General features: G+C 44.7%; 1 long non-coding RNA gene across 1 annotated transcript; it reads left to right on the plus strand.

Moving 5' to 3' along the window:
• The first annotated feature begins 4,645 nt into the window (after positions 1-4,645).
• LOC144102034 (uncharacterized) lies at positions 4,646-9,995 on the plus strand. The gene is made up of 3 exons (XR_013308152.1): positions 4,646-4,683; positions 6,491-6,541; positions 9,902-9,995. It is a non-coding gene; the product is annotated as an uncharacterized LOC144102034 (long non-coding RNA).
• The last annotated feature ends 13,278 nt before the right edge of the window (positions 9,996-23,273 follow it).

A 23,273-nucleotide genomic window follows, 5' to 3' on the forward strand; every position in this document is an offset into this window, starting at 1 on the left:
AAGGCCTGTATCGCTTAAAAAAGCGGGGGGGGGGGGGAGGGGGGGGTAAAGCTTCCCGATCCGCCGTAGCAACGATGCCGACTGGTCACGGCCATGGTAGCGGCCTGACGTTTAAAAGAACGTGACCAATATCCATCTCTTGACCGGCTTCGCAGCTGCGTGAAACGGGGGAGGGTGCGAACATGAAAAAGTCGCCGGCAAGGGCTCTCCAACTTTAGCTCGTGATTGTGGGTTCTCTGTTGCGTGCCGAAGTATATTATTTGGCTCGGGGGTTCAAAACAACACAGTCTAGTGACTGGTGCGTTTGCCTCATAAGCTGTTTTAGAGCCAATTTAGCAAAAGCGAAATACATTCTAAAAAAACAATGTGACTATATAGCAGGTTATGTCAAAGACAATGCACCTATCTTTAAAGCACCGCAATATGCGTATGCCTGTTCCCCCCTCTCGACACCCCTTCTCGCATGTATTCTGGCACGATGTAGTCAAAAGTAGTTGAGCCATAGCGTCGAGGGTGATCGCATTTTAGAAATTCCAAAGGCTGACATGGCTACTATTAAAAGCCGGATACAAATCTCTAATTGCAACCCCGTGCCTATCACTGATAGTTAAAAAGTTAACTATTAGAACTTAGTTAATCACTCTACCAGTTGACACGATCGACCTGTTTTTTTGACGTCCGAAAAACTGGCATTACTATGACGCAAAAAGTCATTTTACTTTAAAAATCACTATAAAGATGACACAGTGGTCGGATTACCTGAAATACAGGCCAGTCCGACATACTTATACTTCATCTTACAAGTTGTTTGCAGCACTGTGAAAAGTACACTTTATACGTGCACTGGGGGCCAAGGAAGACAATAAATAGTCCTTGCTACGTCTGTTGTGTTTCTACCACTGTTGTGTTGATTCTACCACTGTTGCGACTGGCTTTCAAACAGTTACCGCATTAATTGAAATGGTAGTTGTGGATGGTGTTTCGAAACTACGGCCAGTGTTTCATTCACTTAATGAATTTGCAGAGAAAGTCCGCATGAGAAGAGCACTGCAGAGGCTTGCTGTTTTGTGAAGTTGTGCACCACCATTCATAAACAAGGTGTCCACGAACTCGGCGAGGTTTCGTGCGCGCAGACGCCGGACACTGGTGCTCTTTCCTTCCCATAGGTGGAGCCACCAGTCGCGGGGGTTAGTGCTCCAGAGGAGCACGTTTTGCAGCGCACTGCGTTCTGGTTGGCTTAGGGTCGCCGCAGTCTTCACAGCTCTGCAAGAAACTTGTGAAATGGAGTAAAAGCAGTTACAACAAAACTTATGGCAAGGCTGCCGGTAATATGCGAGCCAACATATGTTGCCTACTGGAATGATTTTCCGCTAACAATATTTCTATAAATGCCTCAAAAACAATTTTGATGTGCTCGAACAATCCACATAAGGTTATTAAATATATAAGGAAATTCGCCTGCACAGTACCAATCGCCAACCGTGTGTTTGTCATGCACTATAACTGGAAAATATCTTTACTAATAAATATTTGTCGTTCGGTGAAATTATATCCTGGAATATACACATTTATCAGCTCGGGACAAATTTAAGCGCAGTCTGCGCGCATATTTTCTCCCTACAATCTATGTTTGAGTTTCGACTCTTTTATTTAATTTATGTTAGCGTACGTGACCCGTTCGTCAGATATGAAACAAGCTTTTATGATCTTGCATCTTCACCTAACTACTATCAATAAATATGATTCTGCACGAGATTGCCACAGACATCACACATTTAAACTTATTATAGGAAGGCCGCTCTTAACAGTATCTTCAAAAGCAGTTTTTTTCCACGTTTTCTCTGAGCGCTGCATTTTAAGCACTTTTAAGTTTTAAATGTTAAATCAAGGGCTTTATATAACGCTCGGCAATATCTTCCACGATATTTTACGAATTACGATAACGGAACCCGTGCTTGCTACACCGTATTACTTTAACAATTTCCTAATAAGCACCAACACTACTTTTTAACAGCATAGTAATGCTCGTTAGGGCTTGGTGAAATTAAGGGGGAAGTTCTGCCTTCTAAGTGCTTACTTTCTACCCAACTTTGTTATGAACGTACAGCGTGCCCATCGTGTTCCATTCCGTCACATGTGCATCCGCTCCGAATTGTGCCCATTTGAGAGCTCTTATTCACAGTTTTGCGCCAGATATGTGTTCAATATTCACATTTTCCCCTTATCTCACTTCAGTACTGTGTTACAGTTGCACTCACATTGTACTGAAGTTGCTTTGTAATGCTTGACTTCTTTTATGCTCACCAAATTTGACTCCAATACATGACATAAGCTACGTCAAAAATGTCTTCAGTGACCGTGAAACATTTGTCAGTTTTAATCTTTCTGTTCATTTTTCGGTCATTTTCACACGGTTGTTCGTCTGCCCGGTCCCTCAAACAAGTGACAACGCTTAATTGTGCCGCCCGTACAAATGTACGAAATACTCGGAGTACAGATGTCTTTTATTCTGCTCTATACTGCCCCATGTGCTGTATTTGTTGGTTGGTACAGCCTTTCGAAATAGACATCCTGGACAGCTGTGCATGGAAGGCCGCTCTCGAACAGGACGATAAACCCCACTGCCATGCACATCCTCTCCGCATTCTTATTAACTGTGGTGGTGGAAGCCAATATGGTAACGCCTCTTGATAGCCAGCCGTTACTCTGGAGACAATGCAGAGCGTGCAGTGATGTCGGGATGAATCGCGAACACGCACATACCGTATTTTTCTTTTTTTCAGCGAGATTTTCCTTTAAACCCGGTTTATGAATATGTACTCCTGTAGACTCTTTAAATAGGAACCTAAGTGACGCGACTTGTACACTACACGTCCGAGGACATAGGTAAAATATTTTATTTTGTTCAATGGCGCTGTTCGCGTTTTATTCCAGCCCGACTGCACAAAACGCACAACAATCTTCTTAGGACACATAATTATAACCGGCTGGATGATATCTGGCTTAGACACTATTTTAGGAACGTTTTTTACGGGATTATGGTGGTGCAGAACCGCAGAAACGTTCACCTTAACCTGTTGAAGCAGTGAGTGCCTGATTTCTGCCTGTTCTTGTGCAAATGTTCTCGGCAGTACCATGATGGCGTCGTAGACGGTTAGCACGACTTTGTCTCTGCACTTTAGCCCGCTGGCCTCCGGAATCTACGAGCGCGCTGTATGTTTGCAAGGAATGTGTGGAAGAATAAATCGCTACACTAGAAACAGGGGTGGAGCACAATGCTTTTTAAATGCTCGATTAACATTTGATTCCACCTGGGGGCGCTCGCAAGCAGTAATGCGCAAGGTAGTTCGAGGGCACGTCCAGTTAGAACTCGGATATGTGTCTACTTTTTCGTCATTCAGGAGCCTTCCCTTGAGGCATCAGGAGCTTCCTACTGCTCAGACATAAAACTACCGTGCGTAATGATTTCCTGTCCATTCTCGCTATTCCTCTTTTTTCTTTTTTTACAGAGCCATGCCTGGAGATTACCTTTCCCAACATTCTTCATATTGGAGAGGTGAGCACACCTTCGTGATTTAGAGGCAAAGAATATTGTTCGCCTGAGGAGGCGTTGTGCCGCTTTTCGCTCTCTAACCAATCACTGATCATTGAAGTGCTTGCATGAATATTGAGTGCTTTCATGAATTAGCGCCTCTATTATCAATGTAAATGAAGAATTTAGACGCAAAGATAACATGAAGTAGTGAGAACCATCTTAGCCTACCCATGGGCCAATATTGTGGCCTATATTGGGGCCTATACTGCGTTGCTCTGTCTCCAATTAAGCGACAAATGGGATATGGGGGACGCTGCAGAGGAAGGCTCCCAACTAAAGTCTCCCCCGGAGGTTCTCTAATGTACACTGACGTCACACGATACACTGGTGTGGAAGCTGAACTTTCTTAATAGAAGGTACTTAATATACTTACATGTACACACCGGACAAGCCCATAAAATTTGGACAAGAGCTTTCATTTTGCCGTGGCTGCCACCAGATGCTCGATGGCGCTGCAGCATTTATGGAAGTTCCGATTCTTTTTGGAAGCGACCAGAGTTCCTCTCGCCATCAAAAGATTTGGAACACTGGCGATTCATACTGCGCCCCACAGTGTGGCCCAGAACTAACAACTCTGGACTGTAAACTTTCGACAAAATCTGTCAATCTCTTCTTCGGCTTCATTACTTTACGTGTCCTAGAAGAATGAATTCCTTTGTCTTATAGGAACACGGTCCGACGAAGGCTTTTTGCGAGCTTCGTGTAACCGTTTATAGGCAGTACTGACAAATTGCATCGGTGATCAGGCAAAATTGCACGGCCCTTCCCAACGTTTATTTTGACTGTCAGTCCCCACGAAAAATTCAATTTGAGTGATAAATATTGTTTCTCATATTGGTTTCCAGGAAATATTGTTTTTAACGTGTCTGAACGTGAAGGACGCCTTCAAGTTATCAGCAATTTCTTCGTTATGCAGCTGTCGGCAAATAGTTGTAAAAAAAGAAAGAGAGATGCGTTCATTGCTTACTTTTCTCTATTGTTGATTTAAAAGTCAATAATGTGAAGAAATGGCGGGATAACATTTCAAAGATAGAAAATTCTTGCTTTTTCAGTGCATGGGAAAACCACGGGACCTGTGCCACGGCGAAGTGAGTTACGCTGCTTTGAATTTATTTAATCTTGTTGGAGAAGGAACGTAATTTAGGTAGAACTTTTACAGCGGAGAGCGCAACACATGTATGAGCTGCGCGGATCAAACGCAATTACTGAAATCATTATCGTTTGATCACTTTCTTTTCTAGGCAACAAATTGCACATGAACTACTGAACAACCACGACCTGTATAAAAACAAGCTAAAATAATTTAGTTGAAAGCTGCCGAAGGCGTGTCTACTTGCAGCTATATTTATATCATGCGCGCAATGCTCAGGTGTTTTTTTTTTCTAATTTTGTGGCGTATCCGCGAATTGTACGAAAGCTAAATTGCAGGAAACGAATAAATCTCTGAGATAAAGCAACGCTTCCATATTCCAGCGTCAGTTCAAGCTCATTACATAAACAAAAGCACCCAATATGCGATGTGTTTGAGTACACATTCCTCGGATCGGAGGCGGAAGGGTGTTTTCATTCTCAAATAAAACCGCGATTTGTGCGCAATTTGTGCGTGCTATTTCTGCACTACTGACGGCGAAAAATGCAAGTCTGTTTGGCCTCTTGTCGAAATAATATAAAGCCGCCCGCATTAACGATTATGTACGCTGGATATTTGAGCTATAAACTACAAGACGCTCAGCCTTCTCTCTCCTAACTGCCGTATTTTAGGTATCAGGCCTCAGCATACCAGTATGCGTACTCCCGTCAAGAGTGATTAACCGCCTCAATCAGTGTGATCCACTCGCTCTAGTGGGTGACTGTATTTCAGGATATACCGCTCAGCAGGAGATCACAGGAAGCTGCGACGACTGCGTTAGTCGGAATAGCGTAAAAGTCAACGCAATCAGTATTAAAAGAAGGAAGAATTCCTGCGAGCATCTGCAAACTGTAGAGATTATTTGAGATTCGTTAAAGAGTCATAGAAAAAAGTATCGAGCCTGGCGGCGTCTGCCACCACCTCGTTTCAATGGGCACGCTGCTCACACCTATTCATCCATCCATGCATTTCAGTGGGAGCTATGTACAACACGGATCGTGAACTTCAACAATAATGCGTGCTATTGTTCAGAAATTATCTTTGCAGTGATACATCGCAGCAAGCCGTGTGTATTTGACACCAAGTAATTCTTCAAATACAAAAAAAGGCAATTTATTTTTTGAACGGTTCGAACAAGGGCTCCAATTTTCATCAGTCACAATTCCAAGTTATCCAACAGCAGAGGTTTTGGGCGTCAGGATTTGATTGCGAAACTGAGCCTTGGTGTCCTTTGTTTAATTCGTTAGCATTAAAAGCTCCACCATAAAATAAGTGTTCGTTGGTATCCAGCTTAAGGTTGCGCACACATACCACATGCCAAGTGCCAGGTGCCATCTGCCGCCTGTCTAGGTTACCACATGGAAGAGTCACTTGCCGCCTGCCACGATTGGTAAGTGGCAAACTGGAGAGAGGAAAATCGGCATTTGCGCTTGCATAGGAGAGAAACGAGAGGCCGGAAAGTGGCTGCCACAGAAGTAATCCAAAAGTAATTACTTCCAAAAATTGATAATTGCTGATAACGACCACGAATGACTGATCACAAATAAAGTGACTAGGAATGATTCAAAAAACATGAAAATGAGTGCGGATTGCTGAACAAAGAGCGCAGCAAAGTTAAGTGAAGAACCTGTACTGAGCAAACAAAACATGGAAGGGTATATAAGGAAATATAAAGAGAAGATATGAAGGACAAAAGCAAGGCGAGTATTTAAGACTAACGCACTGTCATCGCATAATGATAAATAAGCGCTCTTGCAATTTTTCAGACCGGCTTGCTTCAAGTTTTGTGCTTGAAGTGCTTGGAAAAGATGTTAATGGTACGTTGAGTTTCTTTTTTATTATTCTGAGACTTTCACCAATACTGATCTCCACGTGTGTAGTCCCATAACAGCTGACGTCAGCCCGGGCACTAAACGAGCAGGCGCTGCCATACTAGAAAGTTATATCATAGTGCGACCCGTGATCCGCTACCGTGAACAGCTTCCGCGGGCCACCACTGGTACGTGCTGATTGGTCTCGACGCGCAGGCGCACATGCAGCTGACTCAGCTGACGTAGGGTGCCTGGATGCCAGCGCCGGGTGGACACAACTTAAGCGACGCCGCCATATTGAATCATAACTGGCCTCTCCCATGTACCGTGAAATACTCGACTGGTAGACCAGTGTAGCTCTCGCTGCAAAAGACCGTTCAAGTTAAAGCACTTTGAAGCGCGCCGTGACAAACGCTAGCGCCGCTGATCCCGTGTGATTCAATATGGCGGCGCCGCTGAAGTTGTCTCCACCTCGGGCGCGCGCATCGAGGCACCCTAAGATGACGGAACGTAGCGCCATCTGGCGCCCTCGGCGCATTCTGCGCACCCACAGTGGCGACCCGTGGAAGCGGATCATGGTAGCGGATCGCGGATCGCGCTATGCTACAACTCTCTACTGTTCTCTCAGCTGTACATTTTAAGCATGTGGAGTTTGTGCCAACATTGGTCGGACTGCGTTGGCTTAGTGACAAGGCAGGCAACAAACATGGGTTCGGTGGAGTGAAACGGAGCACATAGGTGCTGTGCATGCCGTGTGAAACGTCAGCTCGAAAAGAACGCGAGTGACATGGAAAAAGCACGCTGTAAAGCCCTGTCCTGCGTGTTTCGACAAGAAAACTGCATAGCCAGCCTTTTGAGGAAAAATGTGGACCCACAGGCTCCTTCCCGGTATACGCAGATGCACATACGGGAAATTTGCGAAACTTTTTCTCTCGAGAACAAGAATGAATGGATAAAGCGTTTACAGCAAGGAACAGAGCATAATAAAGGGAATTTTGGGAAGAAATTAATGCGGGACGTCGAAATATTACCAGATTTTTCACCGTTAAGCCACGAATGGCACACTTCACCGCCAGTCTTCTTACGTTTGGGTGGTACATTAAGGCGTATGGTTCATAAGGGTTCAACGTCCCAAAGCGACTCAGGGTATGAGGGACGCCGTATAGTGATAGGCTCAGGACATTTCGCCCACCTGGGGTTCTTTAACGTGACTGACATCGCACAGTACATGAGCCTCTAGAATTTCGCCTCCATCGCAATCTGACCGCCGCGGTCGGGATCGAACCCGCGTCTTTCGAGTCGGCAGCCGAGCGCCATAACCACTGTGCCACCCTGCTGGCTGGGGGGCACATTAAACATTGGGCGCGAATGCCTCCGTTGATTTAGCAATGTCAAGTGTCACTATGGGTTCCCTCCTGGGGCCGTAATTTGTAACTCCTCGTTTCTTTTTATTGTTTGGCCTTCAGCCATAGCTCGTGGCTTTCGGTGACGTAGACCATGAATGATGCCATCACGTTGGTCGTGATGAGAATACGTCCTTAATTCCAATAACTTGCGTAAACGCGTCCCAAGTCCATGCCGCCTCCAGAGGACAGGCTTATACCCTGTTACATGGGCATTTTGAAGGCCCCCGAACCGATAGTCTGCCGATTCAAAGGAGCGCTGCTACACGTCCAGTTTCAATAGCTATCGAGGTGATAGTCTATCGAGTCAACGGAGCTACGCGGAACTCTATCGAGATTTGGGGGCCTTTGAGCGTTGCACAGGGTTGCCAGCGTTGCCTCGAGCGGCGCCAACGAGCATATCTTTGCACGATACGTTCACGGCCCAAAAGCATGAACAAAGAGTGTTCCCTAAACTTTAATGTAGGCAGTAAAATGTTATTCTCTACTGTAATATAAGATTTGGATCGGCGCGCTTTAAGACCTATTAATTTTGTGCTATCAATCGCAGAAGACGGAATCGCCGCTAGCTGTATCAGTGTTGCCAGAGAGTTACGAAACTGCGGAAGCAAATTGTACACTATAAAATGTGTTTAAAGACATCGCAACAGGCTTTATTAATAACTAAAAACCTCCCATCGCCCAAAAAAGTGTATTTAAAAATTTATTAAAGATTTATAAAAATATTCTTGTTATTTGCGCGAAACCGAAAGTAGCGATTGTGGCACCACACAAGCTTTATGTACGACTCTACAGTCATTTCAATGGCAATTAAGATTTTCCAGAAAACTCCCTCGAGTTCGATAGCGATTGAGAGTCTGGAAGGCTGTCAACTGGCCGTGTGACAGGGGTGTTAGGCGCCAACCGATGAAGCACCATGAAGACGCCTTCGATATGTCTGACAAGCTTTATCGAGACTTGTTGAGTCCCGGTAAAGGATCGGCGTTGTGTGTGGGAAGCATTTTTGGAGCGTAATCCCTGTGACAGGTTATGCAGCCTTGGTTCTAGGGCAGGTGGCGTTTGCAAATGTCACGCTCGGCAGAATAGCTCTCGCTGAATTCAGCGCATTACGCCACATTGCCCATACGCTGTCAATCGTTTTACTTTAGCCCATGTTGTATATCTGAATGGCAATGAACCGAGTTATTCTTGCTATTTCCGGACCCTAAGGTAGAAATGTTTCGGAAGTCTTGTTCGCGTAAAGCAGAAGCCTTCACTTCCAGACCTTTCACAGGTTTACGGCGAGTAAACATAGGTCACGCACGAAAGAGCGGGTGATTTATACGCCACTTTGTACTAAATTGTATCTCCTGACAATTAGCAAAGCAACATTTTAAACTCTGTAGATCATCTTCAAGAGTGAAAATGATTTTGCCTGAAGTATATTCTTGCATTCTATCAGACCTCGTACACAGCAGAGCTTGGTGTATCTATTGTTGATCTCGTGGCGAGGTCAGTTTTTATTTGAGTTTACCAACCCACTCTGTATGCAATAGAGAGCGAAGTTTCGCTATCGCGGCATGGCGAGATGCTGCCCAGCATAACCTCTGCGTGGTGGGTAGCTTTGACTTCTAAGCGAGCGGATTTTTTTTGTGCCACGGCATCTCTTGCATGATTGAGCGGTGATAGGTCAGAAGTTTTTTTGTGAGACCGATATAGAGCTGAGAGATAGTTCTAAAATGTCTCGAGAATCCGATTTGTGCGCATTTTCTTGTGCACGTAAGCTGCCGTTTGCTACAGCAAACCTCTTTCTTCTGCGTAAGCCTTTGCGAACGTCAGGTGTTTGCTTTCTAATTATTTCTAACGATTAAAGGAAGTAAATTATTGCTTTACTGCAGCCAGAGCAGCATGTTGTTCTTTGCATGAGTCCCCTTGCAACAACGGTAAGCATAATAATACTTGATCTCGATTTCTGTTTTAACAGTGTAGTGTGAAGGGGATCGCTAACTTCGACGCTGGATCCCAGCTGTTCCTGCTTCAAGGAATCATTACCGAAGTTCTGAACCGCCTCGGGCTGGGTGAGTATTCTTATCCCAATATTCCTCAAGAGAATAATGTACAACAGCTTTATCTTACAACTACTCACCAATGGGGCAGAAACGTGGAGGCTAACGATAAGGGGGCAGCTCAAGTTAAGGGCAACGCAGCGAGCAATGAAAAAAAATGGGTGTAACGTTAAGAGGCCGGAAGCGGGCAGAGTGGGTGAGAGAGCAAATGGGGGTTAATGACATCCTAGTCGAAATCAAAAGGAAAGAAATGGGCTTTGTCAGGGCACGTAATGCGAAGGCAAGATAGCCGCTGGTCCTCAAGGGTAATGGAGTGGATTCCAAGAGAAGTCAAGCGTGGCAGGGGACGGCAGAAAGTAAGGTGGGCTGATGAGATTAAGAAGATTGCGCAACTGGATGAGATTAAGAAGGGAGCAGCTGGCAAAAGACAGTGTTAATTGGAGAGGAGTGGGAGAGGCAGTTAACGTAGTCCGGCTGATGATGATGATGATGATATTTCGGACTATATGTTGCAGCTTCACTGCATTTATTGATTTTCATGCACTCTAGCTATGCGGCGTGTTTATGAACCTCTACCACAACCTATTCGCCGCTCCCGTGCGGGCAGAATGGGGCCGTCGATCAGAAGACACCTACATTATTGAACTTCGGACGTGACTCGTCGTCGTTTTTTTTTCGCACATTCTTTATCATATACCTTAGGTGCGGTTTCAATACACTTAACACCTTAAGGCAAGGAGGAAAGGGGTTCGTTGTGCTGTGAACGTGCCATTTTTGGCTTTACATGGTCCCCAAGGATGTTTTCAAGTGTTTATCATGCTTTCGCTTGGGACCGCTCTGCAGGAATGTTCTGGAAAGTTCCCGAATATTTTCCTTCTCTGTCTCCAACAAAACGCCATACCGTATTTGGCGTCTCCCTGCACACTAGCGCTAAGCACGTTAATTAGAGATACGTATTTTCACTACGGAACTCTCACCATCAGTAAATAAAAGCAATTAAGAGTTTTTCTCAACACTCCACAACATTAAATGTTGCTCTTTAAGTACTTTGCGTTTCTCTCTTGGCGATATGGTATGCATAATGTGCGCCACAATGATGAGAATGCATACAGCGATTGGCAGCACGTCCCATACCCCATATACTGGCGATGCTGCTGTTTTCTTGGCATATCTTATACACGTGAGAGTCACAGTGGCCTTAACAACACTTGGCACATGTAGTACGCTTAAGCTGTCGAACCCGGTGCGATGCTCAGCGACGACGGTGATGCGGTCACGTCCTGGGCCAAGCATTCTGGGTATCACTATTACTTGCGCCCACATCCCTACGTATGCGTAGGGAGGAAAACGCTGGCACTCACACTTTTCTCAGAAAAATTAGGAGGGAGGACGGTGTTTAGCAACAACGATTTACTGGCGTTTCGAAGACGTCTTTTTGTCGAAACGTCGGCAAGCAACGTGAGGCATTATCATCCCTTGTTCGCTTTCTGTGTGCGAAGAAACAATCTACCTGCCATGTACCTACCATGGACAGCCACGTAATTTTGCAGAGGAATGGCTAAAGCAAAAAACAAAAGGCAGCTTTGGTCATTTTCGTCGGATACAAGTGAAGCACGCAGTGCAGCTCCCCCCACATTCACAAGCCCAAACATTTGATCGTTCCATGACAAAAAGTAGCCAGCTTTAACTTTTCTACGCTAATCACGCTAATCACAAGACGCTGATGACAGGATGAGTCTCTAACAGCAGGCTCTCTGATGCCTCTGGGTTGTTTAATACAAACTATATAATTCGGATTTCATTTCCTGCTTTGATTGGTTAGAAGAGTAGTAGAGCATCAATCAGTCGATGGGCCGGCGTTGCAAACTGCTGTTCTTTTAAGTTCGACTCTACTGCAAGAAAGCAATGCGCCGTATTGTACAGATATTCTCATTCGGTGTAGAACTTCCAAAATAGGAACGCCTAGAGTCATTTCCAGACTAAAAGACAGCATTTCTCCTGATTGAACCTTCTGTTCGTTATGAATAGTGGTTCCCATCGAATCAGACTGCAGTCGTGCTGTTTAAGACGTGGTAAAGGTGTGTACACAATGCAGTGTCTATGCTTTCGTGTTCCCTTTTCGAAAGCGAAAGTACCAGCCTTTTTTGTGACATCTCACTCGCTACTATTATGCGACGTGCAACAATTTACATCTTCATGTTTTGCGGTGGACGTGCATAAATTTTATGGGTGTGGTAAGGCTCGGCGTAGTAATAATGCGTCTTTGCGGTTCCAGTATGATTATTACAGTATATACAAATTCTTTCATGTTTGTGCGAGCACCTGGTAATATACAGGTGACATCTGCATCTGTAGGTTTTCTACCATAGAACGGCCATCAGCATTCAACACCGCTCTTTTCATGTCAGAATTCGTAAACTGACATGTTCTGTGCATGTTAAAAAAAGAAGCATGACAGAACGTGTTGCAGCCTGAATTATTTTTGAACTCTACATTTATCTTAGTTCCTCTTCTCTAACAGACGATATCCTGCAGTATTGCTGACTGAGCGCAGCAATTTTGTACTCATGCAATGAAGGACGCAATAATTTTCACGCCCGTTTTTTCCGCTTTCTGTACAGTCAGTTTAGCGACCAGTTTGTTTTGATAAATTCATTCGGCGAAGTGGCAACTCACTTACATAAAATAACGTGTAATTTTATTGGATTCTTCTTCCATGCATTGCAAATGAACATGTTTTAAAAAAAAATTACAGTGGCTTAGCTCAGTTATGCCAGGATATACGTAGCGAGAGCTACGCTGAGCAGCTTAGCATCAATTGCCGCTGAGCACCAATTTTGCTCTCTTTCTCTATGGCTATACCACACTGGCAAACGCACCGGTATATGTATACCCCTACTGATACCTCTTTGAATGCGCACAAAATGAGAGGCGCTATTAAGCGGCTCCGGTGCTGCGTCAGACTTGGCTACTGTGCAACGGAGGCGCACAGCTGGGCATGCGCCGGCGACAGTGCGTCTGCCACGGCTATGACGCACTCCTCTCTAATGCGCAGACCGGTGATGCGCGCGCGTTGGCGGTGTCTCCGGCGCGCCAGCTGTGCGCCGTGTGACGTCACTGCTCGTCGCGCATGCGCAGTACGGCTCTCCAGGAGCCACGCGAAACTGCTCAACCTCGGCCGGTGTAGCTCACGCTAAATAAGGATCTTGTTTTACTGAGTTTTTATAAATTTGAATGTGTTAAAATAGTGACTTTCTTCCACGAAGATCAACTTGCTCATGTCTTTCTTCCTCGTATGGCCAATTATGGTGATGCGCTTTCGCACCGTATTAGACTAGTTGATCTGCGTGCGATGCACCTCATTCTTCATGCGATGAGTTAATGGTCAGTTTTTTTCTTAAACAGGCCTTAAGGCGACACGATGGTGAAAAAGAGCAAAATTTTCCTAAAAATTGCATTCTTGGGTTTTGTTTGGATTGTTATCCGTAAGCCTTCCTATTTCATGTCTAACCGTATTACCTATGCAGCGCAAAAAACAAGAGGTCAAGAAGAGCATACTGACACAGTGCTGCGTCCGCGTTCTCTTGTCCTCGTGTTTTTTTGCGCTGAGTCGGTAATGTCCAACCAACTTGCCCAAGCTTCCACTTTGTCTAATGGTATTAGCGTTGGCTATAAAACCGCGATGTAAGCACTCGAAGTGAGAGAGAAATGAGCAGTACTGAGCTGCTTTCACGACGGAAACAAATTTGAATAGCTGCCTTTCTCGCCTTGTGGCGCTACAGACACGTAGAGAAGGCCCCCTTGTTTTGGACGCGTTGTCCGGCATTTTCAAAGCTGGAAAAAATAATTGAAATTAGTGTTTTTCGTGTCCCCAGAAGCTGCACCTCCACGACCTGTCTAAACAGGTTGTTGCGCAGTTTCCTTCGTTTATCATTTCATGCAATCTAAATGCTTGTGCAAGACGTTCTTGCACTTGCTTTTGTCTCACTAGTATGCATTTGATTTAATATATTGACAATGCAGGTACAGCGATATTAATCCAATTTCTGGTTGCGAAAGAGATTCAGATTTGAAGTCTAGAGTCTGACGGAAACCCGTCTGGTCGGGATGGTACATGACGAAAGAAGAAGGCGCCGACCAAAAGAAAAGATGGGATGACGTTTCGGCTCCCCCACGGGAGCCTTGTTGGAGGAGCCGAAACGTCATCCCATCTTTTCTTTTGGTCGGCGCCTTCTTCTTTCGTGAGATTCAGATTTGTTACAGCCACTGCATCCTCATGCAAAACAGACGTTCTAACTATAATATATTTTTAAAAATTGAGAAATTTTATTCATTGCACCTTTTTCCTGACTACTCAAAGCAACCATAGCAAGCAAAATGAGACATTTTGCAATTTTGGAGTGTATTTATACTGGCGACAAATAGTTGCACGAAAGCATCCTTATATTTCCAATGCAGGGCTTTTAACAATTTAACCAAGCAAGATAGACAAAAATTGACAGGGGATTTAAATGAACTGGCAAGAAGCAATCAAGTGTGAATGTTTCAGTCACCTAGTTGAAATATTAAAAAAGAGTAACTTCTTGAGCAAGTCTGCTTGAGGTTGTTAAATCTGAACCGGTAGCGTTTCTGCTCAACATTTGGCTATTCTACAAAAAAAAAACGTGACCAGTGAGGCGCACGATTACGGATGCCAGTCGTCAAACGCAAACCTTGTCTACTGCATATATAGTGCAGTGGCACAAGATCGCATGGCGTTACAAGTGTACTGCTTTTTTCCACGTGTTCGGCAGGTCATCTGGCGAACACCATCTACACGCTCTGCAGGTCCGTCGGTGGAGTGACGGGCACCGTGTCGAAGCTCAGCCACGGTCTGCTCGGCGGTATTCTCTCACCTGTCCTCGGCGTCGCCACCTCCGCCCTGCCGCTCACCGACTGCAGCGGCCTGAACAGCCATAATAAAGTCATGTGCGGCCAGCCGCTGCGCTACCAATTAGCCAGCGCATTAAACATCGGAAAGGTTGGTGCCTCAGCCTTAGCTTCCGTTCAGTTCATGGCTCACTACGAAACCCCGCCAGGATATGCTCTTCCTGGCTTCACCCTGGAGGCTGTTTAGAGTAAACTTTGTGCGATTTGGTATCGAGCTGCACTAACTAGCATTGCTCCTAGCTCCTGCTGAAAGCTGCTGCCAGGAAACGTGTGTTCTTAGCCTTTTCCAAAAGGCAGGCGAGCTGTAAGTGCGGCTGTTTTTGGATTAACAAGCATTAAGAGTGTTACTATAACATCGTGCCTTTTCACTCTGAATGTGCCTCAGCATTCTGTTTACATATATTCACTCGCACAGTAGTTATCTTGAAATGTGCTTTTTGGCGCCGCAACTAGAGCCACAGTGGATTCATTACCTCAATAAGGTTTTATGTGTTTAAGTACTTGGAAAAATAAACAAACAGCTGTAACGGAACATACCCGCATTGTTTAAGCTGTAAGGATGCTTCGTATAAGGCTTAGAGAAATATAAAAAAATTTCAAAAGCTACAACTCTGCACATGGTAGCGGTTTAAATACCGTACAACTATTTCAAACAGTAACCGAACAGCATTACCATTTCAAACAGTAAGCGAACAGTATTAAGTCTGCACTTTATTCACGCCCATTTTCCCGTTCGCAGTGCCTGAACACCACGCTGTCCGTTTGCGTCGGTACTCACCCTAATGAGGTATGGCATGCTCCTAGTAAAACAGGCGCTTTCACTCGTTCATAGAGTCTTGAACACTGTGAGCGGGAACCAACTTTTTGCGCAATAATTACGATTTTTTTCGTTGTTTCTCCAATAAATCTGAGAATGACTTCTGGACATTCTTATTTGCCAAGTAGAAAGCAAGTTTGAAAACATGAAAAAAACGGTGCTTCTTACTAGTTTTATAGAATCATCAATAAATGAAAGGTCAAACTTCATTCCCTCTCATGTTGCTCACTACTGTACATTACAGTGCGAATTCTCAATGCATAAATAAGACAAACTCACAGACGAAGACGGAACAAGTGTGTGTTCGGTCGGCTGTCTTTATTGGGCCCATTCAGGAGGATGCACCCTTCAGTTTGACATTATACAGTCTGACCTTCTGATTGACATGACGTAGTCTGGTTACCAGCATCTACAAATCATGTTGCATTTCAGTTTATCTGTTTTCAGAGCTGTGTTTTGTTTCTGACGCACTTTTGTCCAACAGGCCCAAGTAGTCCAGCAGTTCTTCCAGACGTTCACGGTAAGTGACACTTTCAAGTATTTCATCTGCGGAATCCGATTGGTGCTTCTGGCGGCTGCATGCCAACCTGAGAGATGTCGTTTTTTTACAGAATAGGTTCTCTGCTCAGATTATGTTGCAGTTCGGATAATTTAAACTGAGCAGCCTATTCGCACAGCTAAATGAACTTTACCGTATTCTACTTAGAAGAATATCAAGAAGACCGTGCGAAATGATTTCAATGTTGAGCTTCGAAGCAAACAAAAAAATGCAAATACATCTGTAAACAGTGCGTGGAAACGCTACAGAAATGCATTGCCAGCGACTACCCATGGCAACCACTGTGAACAGTTCTTCCTCTTCTACTTCTTCCTAAGTGGCCTGAAAGTCTGTAGAGTGCATCATCTTACCAAGTACACTGTACTAGAAGTAAAGACAGTGGGAACAGCGGTGCGCAGAGGGGGCGACAAGGCCGGTCTCGAAGGAAGGCCGCGCTCTTGTGAAAGAACGCCCCCCATCGACACCGGCCCTGGCGGCGCGGCGCCGGAAATGTCGAATACAATAGGGGCGTTGGAATAGAGTCCATGGTGCTGGTATGCTACTCCCGAGCAGACGACGCTACGCCTTATTAAGGGTCGCGAATATTCGAGGTCGTCCGCTCGTTTCCGGCTTGAAAGTGGGCAGAAAGTCTCGGTAAAGTCTCCGTCTCGGACAAAGGCTGCTATATAGTGCGTGCGCGTTAAGTGCACTGGTTGATTTCTCATGAAAGAACAATCTCAAGTTAACTTCCTTCTAAAACACAATATGCAGGAATTAGAGAATTAGATAACGCGCTTAGAGTTTTACATCCACTCGCTGCACGCTGACAGGCTTCGCTCAACGCTCGAGAACCTCGGAAAATAAAGAGACCACAACACGGGGCTACATTCATACCTCAGCTGCTCTCACACGGCATGAGCAGATTTATTAATAAGATCATCATCGACGCCGCCTGAACACCAAACATCATTCGTATATGGCTTACCGGCCCTTGCTGGCGTCATGGGAGCCATGTAGACGTTGTCATGAAGTGCCCGTACTGCGGCTGTATATGCCGTGCTTTCCTCTACCACCTAGTTTGAGATTGCTGAAACTTCCACACGGGGCGCAACAGCCTTGTCGGCAAGCATGGTTGTCTCACCGATTGTGAGGAACTTCGCGCATTGATCAGAGCCGGAGTTGACGGCATCTGGGAAGATATTGGGAGATATGCGAAATGGCCTCTACGAAGCACTGTAGAGAGTGGCTTGAAAACCCAAGCCGTCCCCTTATGTATCAGTAGGTCCCTACTTTTCCTTCCCTTTAAACGATCTCGAGCCTCCCTTTCTAAATGAACAGCTCATTCATTCATTATTTTACTTTCTCGAGCAACAACTCTTTGGCTCGCACGGGGCCACCACCATCCAGAAACACGCGTGAGTTAAGTACGAAATTTTAAAACCTGCACACTCGAAGCCAGCAGCTGGCAAAGCAAAGTGTTAATTGGAGAGACGTGGGAGAGGGCTTTGCCCTGCAGTGGGCGTAGTGAGGCTGATAATAATGATGATGGATCAACTGAAGCATGCCCTCTAGGTCGCGAAAATCGTCAATACAGTGCGCGCTAATAGAGACTAGGGTGGCCATTTCGTTATTCTGGCGAACGTTAACCCTGGTGTCATCCAAGTGAGCGCTGGTGCGCGAGTGCAAAAGTATTGGCGCGAAGCTCAGGCGGGAAACCAGGTTCACGAAAATCTGGCTTGGCAACTCTAATTATTGCAGAAACGTGGGCTTGTTGGAAAAGGTTCTTTGAAATGAAGGCGCCTAACAGTTTAAAAAACGAAAAAAATAAAATGAGAACCAACGGTAGCGTCGGTGCCGTCTTCATATATTTTCTTTTGCCCTCAGAGTTTTCATAAAACATTGGGCGTTATCATTTTAAAGAACACTATACTGCATTTCTGCCTTAGAAATGGTCAGTGACTAATAGAGCAGGCTGAGAAATCATCCCTCATGAGAACTGATAAAAAATTTTGCACTAACTCTACTACCTTGGAAGCTTTCATATCACTTGAGCTCCGCCTTAGAGCAGAAACTTGCAGTTATACTGAAATCATAGAATATCAATGCATGAAGTGACTATTGATTAGAGATTTTTGTAGGTTTGGAATGTAAACTAAAAAAGGTGGTTGACTGTGAACGTAAGAAAAAAAGACAAGAATGAGAGTGCAATTACTGTTTAAGTCTCCCAGATAACAAATGCGACTTAAGCATACGGATGAACTACGGAAGAATAGAATAAAAAAGGCTTGTACCATAAAGAAGCTTCAATATTCTAACAGAACAGATTCTTTACCGCTGAACATGTTCCAAAACTGACCGACTACCTTTTTAAAAATCTACGGAAAACTGGCATTCTATTGTACTCGTACAAGTTACAAGGGGAGCCAAGAGCGGTAAAGAGAATTGTCGATCCCGTGCCCTTGCAAGAATTAGCCGGGATTCTTAAGCCTTCTGGTACTCCGTGCTGCTTTGTTTACCTCGCGAACGCTCTCATCCTCAGCCTTAGTAATGATCAGCAAAATGCAGCAGCTGAGTGCTCGTTTGCTGGCGAAGTTTCACCTAGCTTGGTTACCCATTTCGTCTCATTATAGTTCCTTACTTCCCCCAGTGCATTTTCACCAGTCTGGTGTCGGAAGCCCCGGGCGATAGTTCGGCCGGCCTCCTGTGCAGCGCGGGCAACGTCCTCGTGCAAATTCTTAACGCTGGACCCCTTAAACTCGTCATGGACTCTATCCTTCCAGACCTGGAGCATGTTGTCGGAATGCAATGTGAGCACATACTTTTGTTCTCTTTGTGCTTGCTTTCTATATACGAATGTATTACGTTTTACATGTGTACCATGGCCATTCAGGCTTGGCGATGGTGTCGAAAATGTTAAATTGACATTTTGGGAGAGGGATTGATGTGGTGTGAGTCTTTGTTGCGGTACTCCATTGGCTGTCGTTGCTGCCCGTGTTCTCTCGAGGAGCGACTCGTGGTTGCCGAAGTACGAGACGAATAGAGCTGCCTCGCATGCCTCAGTCTGGGCCAAAGCGGCAGCCCAGCCAACTTAGTCCTATATAGAGAAAATTGGAAGGTCCGAATAAGGAAGGTTGCCAGGTAGGGAGACAAAACGTTTCCTTGACTGTTCACTGCTTGTTGAAAGGAGATATTCAGAGAACTGAATTGGATATAGTTTGAGATAAAACTGAATGGGGAATACCTTAGCAGTCTGCGATGCGCTGATGGCATTGCCTTCATTGATAAGTAACTCAGCGGACAAGCTGCAAACCATGACCGAGTACCTAGACAGGAAAAGCAGAGCGTGGGTATAAAAATTAATACTCATAAAACTAAACTAAGGTCTAAAACTGTTTCGGAAGGGAACAGCAGTTTACGATTGGCAGCGAAGCGTTGGGAGTGACAAGGAAATACATCGTAGCGACCACAGATCGGGACGAGGATAGTGAAATGACTAGAAAAATATGAATGGAGTGAAATACGTTGGCAAGTGGTCCTCTCAGATCATTGTAACCAGTCGACCGTTGTCCTTCAAGAAAATATGTCAGAGCTGTATACGATGATGATGTTTCGGGAATTAACCCTTCAGACAAAACCTGGATATTCCGACAGTGCTTATAAGCTTTGCTTTCTAGCGGAGCATGAACAGAGAGAAAGAGGGAGGGCGGAGAGATCACTGTCTAATGTGTTCGATTCGACAATTCCTTTCAAAATTGGGCCTCTGTGGAAAACATTAAGAGCGTAATGCTTGTCGGCGCTGAAAGGTATGCTGAAGAGAGAATCAACTGGAGCAAGAAGTTGTACTAGAGTGGTAGGTTCCTCTTAGTGGGCATTACCAGCATTTGTTGTGCACTATTAGGTAGGTAACTGTGTTGCTGAGAAAACCGCAAATTAAGCCGCTCAGTTTTTCCCCCATTTGCAGCCCACGAGAAGCCGCTTTTGCGATGCCATTTTCGCGTCATTCCTCCAGTAAATAAAAAAAAAGGCCAACGACTCGACCGGTCAAAGAAAACAATCGGAATGAAATCCATATTTTTTGCTACCGTTCACACAAGGCTTTGTTAAAGAAATCTTATAGACAGATGGCGGCGCGATAATGTGTTGCCATGAAGTACAGCTGCTCAGCTAATCATCTCTCTTCCTAATATCGGCCTCAGCACCCGTCAAGAGCTCGAACTAGCCTCAGAGCTGATGTATGAATTGCGCTTGTAGACTAGCCGCGTACAGCGCATTCACGCAGGCTGTCTTAGAAGCAACGCGAAGTGCATCTCGCTTTGCATTCTGGTACCTCAGCAACACTTTGTGAAAGTGTTAGTTCTACAAGGTTTCTTGTCCTCGGTTCGGTAGTTTTGTACGTGAAAGCGATGAATAAAGCTTGGGCGGCGAAGAATTCACGCGACCAGGCGAATTTCCAGAAATTCTACAGGGGTCTAATTTAGTCCTTCGCATTAGTGAGTTTCCTAGCTTATCAACGCTATGATGTCGAAAACGTCAAGCTCCTGCAAAAAATAGTCCAATTGTGATCATGAAGTTAATTCCACTAGGGTAGATACTTGGGCGAGTCGGTAATGGTGATCCATAGTATGTGAGGGTAGTGCAAACGGGACAACGGACAAAGAAAGACGCAAAGAAAGGAAGACGCGCTAGGCGCTTGCGCCTGTGTTGTGTGCGTCTTTCTTTGTCGCTTGTCCCGTTTTGCGCTACCCTCACGTACTATTAATTCCACTATTTTATGGATTGATTTTAATGATTTTTTATCAGCGGTGTGAAAGAATGAACTCCTCAGCGGATGAATGGAACACTGCATTCAGGATATGTACTGGCATTCATTTACAGGTTAGCGTATCCAGTAGTGCAGTTGTAATTAAAAGAGTGTATACCAACAATGGAATCGGCTGTCATGTGAAACGTTGTAGTCAAGCAAGAAGAGCAAAGAGGGGTAAATAACTAGTCAGTAACTAGCAGTGCTGCTCTTCTGTCACTATGTGCGGCAAGTCATTGTCCGTCTTCTTACTTGCTCCGAAAAAAACAACGTAAAGAAGCGGTGTCTCTGTGCGAGGTCAGTGCACCTTAAAAATCCTCAGGTGGTCGAAATTATTCCGGAGCCCTCCACTACGGCACCTCTTTCTTCCTTTCCTCTTTCACTCCCTCCTTTATACCTTCCCTTACAGCGCGGTTCAGGTGTCCGCCGATATATGAGACAGATACTGCGCAATTTCCGTTCCCCAAAAACCAATTAACAAATAAAGCGGTGTCTGAGACAAGCATGCCCAATCAAAGTGTTTTAGCAGCTGTAAGTCCCCCTCTTTCAATATAAAACGTGAGCCAAAAAGCTAAGAGAATTTGTTTTGTGTATTTTCAGGTTGAAAGGACTTTCTTCAGATCTACGCACTCTCCGTTCCTTCAAAGAAGAACATCATGGCTGTGGAGATCCTGATTGCTAACTTGTCATTGTACTGAAAGATTAAGATTTCCGAAACCCCTCCCACTGGTCAATTCTTTCCAGTATGCTGCAGTCGTTGATATCATTCTTTTGCGCTCTCAAGGCGCAGCGATGTGCGGGGATATTTACGACACGAAGTGCTGAGAATGTAGAGAGAAAATCATACCTGTTCAGAGCGCAGAGACCGCTAATATGGAGACTGATCACTAAGCGTAAGTTGCAACGATAGTGTGGTGCAGAGCACAGAGAAGATCTATGATATCAACTCAAAAATCAAATGGCATGTGCCGTTGGTTCTGCCAGCCTGAATGTTTTCTGAAGTTCGCGCGAAAAGAAACAGAGCTTCTTGCTTTTGCTGCCTGCGCTTTGTTCTGGTGTAGCTAACTGGGCCTTTACCTTTAGGTGGCGCAGCGCGCTGTACTACATTAGGTTGCTATAGTGTTCCTGTGGGAGTAAGATCTTTTGCTGTCTTGGTCAAAAGTTGGTAGTCCACAAGGGTCATTGCCAACATCCGTTCTGATTTTATTACGACACACATGTCGATCTAAAACCTAGCCGAAGCGAGAACGAAATTTGCAATGCAGAAATGAAATCTAGAGCTTGGACGACGCGTCTTCACACCGACACATTTGCGTCCGCTGGGCGTGAATAACAATGCGTATCCCAGATGTACTGGATGGCATGAACAATATCGATGTCCTAAAAACTTACGCTATGTAGAAGGCGGTGTCAAGGTGTTGGAAAATTACAGACCAATACGCTTACAATTCGTTATTTTGGAAGGTATTTAAAAACGCCTTCACCAATAAATTCAGTGCAAGCTGAGATTCAGTAAAGGTTATATTTTTAATAAACAAATTGAAGATGATGGAATTTGGCTTATTTTGTGATTCACAGATCTCTTGTGTACGAAAATTGCTCACAGTTTCTTTTATTTCAGCATGCATAGCGAACTGTTCTGGTTTTAGAGGTATAAATTTTGGAATCAATTTAGGACTGCTTGCACTATGTAAATGGCGGTGTAAAGGTGTTGGAAAATTACAGACGGATCAGCTTACTGTCCGTTATTTTGGAAGGTATTTAAAAAGGCCATCGCCAATAAAATTAAGGCGAACTGAGATTCAGTATAGGTTATATTTTTAAGAAAAAGGTTGAAGATGACGCACTTTGGCTTATCTTGTGAATCAAAGACCTCTTGTATATGAAAACTGCTCGCTGTTTTTTTTTTTCTCTTTATATCAGCATGCATAGCGAACTGTTCTGGTTTTAGGGGTATAAGTTTTGCGATCAGTTCAGGACTGCTTGCAGTAAATTTAAAGACGCACAGGGCTAAATTCGTCCGGTTTATTCTGGGCTTTTTGTCAGATTTCGAGGCTTCTCCTGATCTTCTTCCTTTTAGCGCAAAGTCATTATAGGGAGCAGTGGCGTAGCTAGAAATACTTTCCGGGGGGTGCTATACGCCGCCAGTAAAAAAAAAAAAAACTAAACGAAAGGAAGCTTAATTGCGCCCAAAAAATATCTTAG

The sequence above is a fragment of the Amblyomma americanum genome, chromosome 8, assembly GCF_052857255.1.
Source record: "Amblyomma americanum isolate KBUSLIRL-KWMA chromosome 8, ASM5285725v1, whole genome shotgun sequence".
In the NCBI taxonomy this organism is placed as follows: domain Eukaryota; kingdom Metazoa; phylum Arthropoda; class Arachnida; order Ixodida; family Ixodidae; genus Amblyomma; species Amblyomma americanum.